General features: G+C 38.3%; 1 long non-coding RNA gene across 1 annotated transcript; it reads right to left on the bottom strand.

Moving 5' to 3' along the window:
* Positions 1-644: 644 nt before the first annotated feature.
* Positions 645-5773, bottom strand: LOC113995176. Its single transcript, XR_003543289.2, has 3 exons — positions 5725-5773; positions 2830-2881; positions 645-1889 (listed from the first exon to the last, which is right to left on the bottom strand). It is a non-coding gene; the product is annotated as an uncharacterized LOC113995176 (long non-coding RNA).
* Positions 5774-6450: the final 677 nt, after the last annotated feature.

Here is a 6450-nt window from a genome sequence, read left to right as displayed (position 1 = left end):
TTTTTTTTTTTTAATTGCAGCACTGATTTCTGTGTTTGATTCTCCCCTTTTCCTCCTACTGAAAGTTTGTTGTCTCGCTGATTTTCACACTGTTGTCTGTCCGAGCTGCGCCTGGCTCCACTGAACGAGCCTGATATTTTGGCTCCATCAAACCCAGTGGCAAGCTGGCTGCAGAGAAGGGAAGGATTTCATGTGTTCACAGCAGATGTTGTGAGTTGCCTTGAGGGCATTCTCACTGAAAAAACAGGAGAATAGGACAAACTCTACTGTGTCTGACATGCCGGAAGCTTCTCAGAGTTTCAATCTGCTGTGGAGATATTTTGCAACATATCAATGCCAGAAGTTGCTACTCCAACACTTTCCATAATGATTTCCAAGGAAAGAGCTCTAGAAGCTGGGAAAATGCTGTGCAAATTGTGTGTTATTCGACATCAGCCAACTCATTTGAAGTGTCAGTTTGGAGAACTTGTCTACTTATTCTGGTGATGATAGATTGTTGAGATAATTGATAACTGCTAAAACAGAATAGTCCTTTTCTTCTTTAAAATTTTGGGTATAGCATAAATTTCTTTTTAGGAAGCCTTGGGGGTCACTAATAAAAATTAATTTTCTTATGAGGAAATTAAAAAAAAAAAAAAGGCAGAAAAATCAAGTATGGATATTCCAGACAAAATACTTTGTATTTGTCTCCATCAAAACAGTGGATGAAACTGGAGGGGGCAGGCAGGAAGGAGGGGGAAGAAAGGAAAGAAGGGGATGCTATTTTTTCACATCTCTAACAATATCATTTATTTTACTTTTGAATTTCTTCTTGGCCTCACTATTGCCTCCTCAAGGAAATGAAGTTACTCAGATCACTCCTGCATGTGTTTTTTCTATTAATACCACTTGCAAGCAGCTTTCCTGCAGAGTTTCACTCCGTGTCTTTCCCGGGCCACATCTGCCAACTGCGCGAAAGCATCTGTGCAACGTCGGTGACATTGAAGAAAGGCAGAGCCCTGACACCAGATCAGTTCTCCATGGGCAGGGTAGAGTGGAGCACTGGCCCTTCTCCCACCAGTGGTGCCTTGGAAGGGCAGGCTGCCAGGCAGGGAGAGCTTGGCATGGCACCTGGGCAGTCTGAAAGCACCCCTGCATGTCTGGGTCTGTGGGAACAGGCTGAGACAAGGACTGCACAGAAGAGTGGAGATTTCTGCTGCAGCCAGTTCAGTTTGTTGAAAAAATTAATCCGTGTGATTATGGAAGTAGGCACAGAAATGAGCATGTTCTGACCCCTCTGAAGCCCCCTGGGTTTGTTTAGAGCATTAATCCCCATGGTGTACCAGGCCTTCCTAGTTACTAGATCCTGAATGTTGCTACAGAGATAGCAAAGTTCTACTAAGTCCTACCAAGAGAGAGATTGTTCTCATGAGTTCTGTTTGAAAATCAATCTGCTCCTGATTTCACGTGTCATTTCTGGATAATGATAAATATTTAATAAATAAGAGGTTCAGTATTATCTCATTATCAATAGGGTTTTTTTCAAAATATAGGTTTTTCTTAGACTTTGGCATTGTGCCAGTGGACATAAAAATTCACAAGGCATCTTAGTGACTTAAAATCACTAAACTAACATCTGAAAGAGTCCTGTGGGAGTTGTTTGATGGTTTGAGTTGTGCTGATAGTGATGGATAACTACTTCAGGCACCAGGCCTTCCAGAGTGAATTATCACTGTCTCAGAAGAGTCAGGGATTGCAGAAGGTGAGCATGGAAAGTCGGGTCCTTGTGAATGAGTTCAGCCCTCCTTGGTGGACACCCAGCCTCCTGTAGGGTGTGGGAAGTCCTGTCCTATCTGCTGGGACTTTCCTTCAAAGAACAGCATCTCGCCTTGCTGGGACCTGGCACTGACCTGTAACTCAAACATCAAAAGAGGCAGATATTTTCAGGCCAGTGCAGTCAATCCTACCAGCAACAGGCACCTAAGGCAAAGAACCTGAGTTGTCTGTGTGTTGAAGGGATGTGACACCAAACATGTCTGCCTGTAATTAGGGAGATACAGAGACTGAGAGCTGTGGCTTTTTAAATTTAACACATCATTAACAAGAAACAAGCTTTGATTTGAAAGAAAAAGAGAGAAGACAAACATTAAAATTGTTTTCAATCATTTAAGTTACATAGTTCTCACTCCAGAAGCTTTGATCATGTATAATCCTGTTGAAAGGCTGACTTGCAATCAGCCTCACATACATTATGTTGCAATGCTGTGGCACTAGTGCATGACAGAAATTTATTTTCCATTAATTCATTCTTTGCTGGAAATATAAACACTCTATATGCTTAACAGCCCAAAAAATGAATGTTATTGCTTTTTAAAATTGCCCCTTAATGAGAATTTTACTTGCTATTAAAAAAAACCTCAGTGCCTGAGGACCATCTTTCAAATGCTGACACACCTATTTTCAACACCAACAGTGTTGAACAATCAAAACAAAATCATCTCAGACACTGCTTTAGGAAAAGCTACCACGTTTTTTAACTGATGAAAATAGATGTTTACAGCATCTGTGAACCAGGACTGATTTTAAAGTAGCTTTTCACTGAGCTTACGAACATTTCCACATCTGCTCCAGTGCAGGAGTGATGGCTGTGCAAAAACATCCACGGAACAGTTATTTTCTTAAGAAAAGGTCTGTTGTTCAAGAAGGCTGTTTTCAAGGTAAGAGCTTCTGTGTGCTAACAAAGCACCTCATCAGTGACAAATGACAGCACAACTGTGCCCTGCAGAGAAAGAATGGAATCCATACTGCTATCAGTTTTGCAGAATGTTCACTAAATCTGGATTATCCTACCTGGAGTTTTTCATGTAGACTTGTGAGAGCAAAAGCTTCCTGCAGCCAGAATCTGAAAGGAAACAGTTGCACAGAATTGTTGATACAAATCTTGTGTTTCAGGATTAAAAACTCCTCTTCCCAGTTCTGCAAACTTAAAACATTAAAGGAGAAACAGAATAATTCCATATCTTATTTTCATACACAAGTGAGGACTTCTGATAGCTTCTGGTGACTGATATCATATACCTGTGGATTTAAACCTTACTGCACTTTGAATATTTGATTTTTTTTCTTCCTGTTTTCTACTTTCTTCTTCATCCTGTGCTGGGAGACGGGGTGGGGGGAATCCTTTCAGCTTATTCTATCTATAAGTGTTAAACTGCAAGGTATCTTGGAAAATTCTAAACATATTAGAATGTAGCACTGTTGCTGATAAAGGAAATAGCTGAATAGCCCATTGAAAGATGCTAGGATTATTGTATGTAGCAAAAGAAAAAGAAAGTGTAAAAGAAAACATTTCCTCAAGCTTCCAGGTTTAGCGTCTGCTTTTTCGTAGCTCCTTATAGATCTATGATAAATTCTTTGGCTTATTATTATTACTTAATGTTAGTCCTGTCTATAGTTAAGTGGATGATTTTTGACTGCCACTATTAACATAAAGAAATTTCCCTATTCTTGGCAGTGGGGTTGGAACCAGATGATCTTTAAGATCCCTTTCAACCCAAACCTCTCTCTGATTCTATGTAAAAAAAAAAAGTTTACTAAATTGATTGTTCTGGTTTTTTCCATCATATTGGGGAAATAGATAATATGCACATGAGCATGCTCAAACATAAACTATGCATTATCTTCATCAGAAATCGTATTTTCATTATATTCTAGTAGGATACAGAAATACCACATCTAAAAATATTTCACTTTGTCCTTCTGATGTCCTGTGGTGGTGTTCTGAGAGGGAGCTAGAGAGCTACAGGCAGCCGTGGGTGTTTTTGTGATTGTCCCATTCTTATTCTATATTAAATTGGAAAAAAATGAAAGCAGGGCAGAAATTAAGTTTAGGGGAAAAAAGAGTTTACCTCCACTCAGTTGTCAGTGAATATATTCACATTACAAAATCTCCTTTGCTGTAGTTAATTGTGATGGGGGAGTGAGGGGTGAGGGAAAGATAAAAAATCTGTGCATTTATCACTTGATAATGCATTTTAGCCATTTGGCTAAAATGATACTTTTTTTTTTCCCCCAGACATTCGCATTTGTTTTGTCACAAAGCTTTCTTTTCTTAAATCAATACTGGGCAAAAGAATAGAAATTAAACATTTTTAACTTATTTATCTTAAATGAAAAAAAATCAGGCTGAGAAATAAACATTCTTCAGGAAAATGTATCATCCTTCTACCAAAATCTGCTGCTGAAGGTACTGTACAGTAACTAATTAGTGCTCAAGAGAAAAGAGAATTTTTTTTTTTTATTTTGGTTACTGGCTTGGTTGTTTGTGTGAAAGAGGAAGCTGACCAAAAAAAGAGAAAGTGATATTAAAGAAAACAACGCTTTCTATATTATTTATACAGAAAATAAATTGATAGAAACACGACATAAAACTGTGTTGCTTTATCAAAATAATTTCACTGACACCGCATTTGTAATGACACATCCGGGGTATTTGCACAGCCAGGGAAGTTTTACATGAATCATCTAATAATGGACCTACTGGAGATGCAGAGTTATAATTTAGGAAACCCTATATATTCCCAGCACACCACTGAGAATACTTCCCTTTCCTGGTTTAATTTCCAGCATATCTGTTTGTATGAACTGTGCACTACTTCATTATGGATAAATACATATTTTTTTCCCTCCAGGCAATCACCACATAACAGATAGAGGCTGCAGACCTTAACTGTACATAAATAAATAGTCCCATGAGGACTTGCTACTGAGACTGTATTTTCTGATATTCAAAAACACATTCTCCTGCTCTTTTGTCAGATCTCTAATTTCATTGTGCACCTAAAAATACACAAGGATACCAAGCCAGATCCTCACACATTAGGAAACCCATATATGCCCACAGCACACAGAATTAATGGCTCAGAAGGTCACTAGGAAAGTGTCCAGTCAGGATTTGATACCAATCCATGTCTATTAGGCATGAATTGGAACTTCAGGGTAACCTTTTTTAACTGCACTGCTTAATATTTTGCCCTCAATACCACAGGGTATACCTCAATACCACCACCTTCAAAAACTGAACCAAAAAATAAATCAGTTCAATCTGAAACAAATATATACGATCCCTTTTCCTGGTTTAAGCAAAAAGGTCACTTGCACACAAAATATTTGACTGATCTGCAACAAAACAGGCTGCTCTCAAAGACTGAAGGGTAAGATTAGATTGCACTAAACAGCTTATCAGGAGTGCCTACAGCTCCACTCTCAACCAAGCCAAGAATTTTATTTTATTTCAATGGAAAACTGTTGTTTTGCACATTGTCCAACTCTGACCATAAATTGGTGTATGATACAAACTGGTGACATCAAGGAGGGAAGACAAGCCCTGCATGGAAAGAGTTTACAATTACTCTCCTCATCTACTATACTGGTGTGTGAAATAAAGATGAAGTGCCAGTTATAAAAGATTTTAAAAAAGTCTGAAGGAGTGAGGAGGAATAGGTCTCCCTGCTACCCGGAGCCCTGTTTCTAAGGGTAAGGAAATTGAAATGTGTCTGCTGAGGTCTGTCCTCATAACCTGGCTGTCTAATAGTATCCTGTAGCACTGGGAAGTGGTACACATGGTAATAAGCTGGAACTTCAGATTAAAAATATATACAATATGATGAGAGACTATACAAATTGAAATTCCATCATTTTAAAATGATCTGAGGAGGAAGGCAGTGGTGTAATTAAAGTACTTACGTTTTTGAAGAGGATAAATGAGGTCAACTCGAGTTGCTATGTGCACTGCAAAAAAAAAAAAGGGAATTTAATTGTTAGTTAAATAAAAAATAAGCTTGGAGCAGATGTTTCTAACTACTTTTTCATGTACAGAATTATAGTGAAAATGTAGCTGTATCAAACACAGAAAAAAATTACTAACTCATTCAAGAAAGAACTAAAAAGAAAACACACAGGCAATAGGCTACAGAAAGAACCTGCAAGTATTATTTTTAGGTGACTGAATTATAGCCATTAAAAAAGTGTTTTTCCCAGTCCTCACTCTGCCTTTACTTTCCATAAATTAATAACCTACATTCTGGTGGAAATAAAACTCTATTGCACATCTGCCTCCAAAAACGGGTGAAAAATGTCTGCTGGGTCACACCAATAAATCCAGGCTGTCGGTATCCCAGCTCTAGTAACAGCCTGTGAAAGCAGGTGTTTGTTTCAAGCATTCCTGTTTATCTTACACTGAAGTCATTTTATGCCATGAATGCCCAGTTATAAAGATGTAGAAGACTAGATACAGTCTTCTCCAGAAGTGATGGCAGTTTTCATGGAACAGTGTAATTTTAGTACAGAAGAAAGAACAAATCAGTGCTTTAATGGCAGAGTAGATATTGAGATTACACGCAGCAGGTCAGCAAAACCTGCCTGGATTTCAAAAGAACAGTGCATGAACTGAGATTTTAAGAGTAGAATGAA

This window comes from Pipra filicauda, unplaced genomic scaffold (genome assembly GCF_003945595.2).
Source record: "Pipra filicauda isolate LSUMZ 115617 unplaced genomic scaffold, ASM394559v2 scaffold348_size1222971_pilon, whole genome shotgun sequence".
Taxonomy (NCBI): domain Eukaryota; kingdom Metazoa; phylum Chordata; class Aves; order Passeriformes; family Pipridae; genus Pipra; species Pipra filicauda.
Note: the sequence above shows the minus strand (reverse complement) of the source record. Positions and strands in the feature narration are given on the sequence as shown.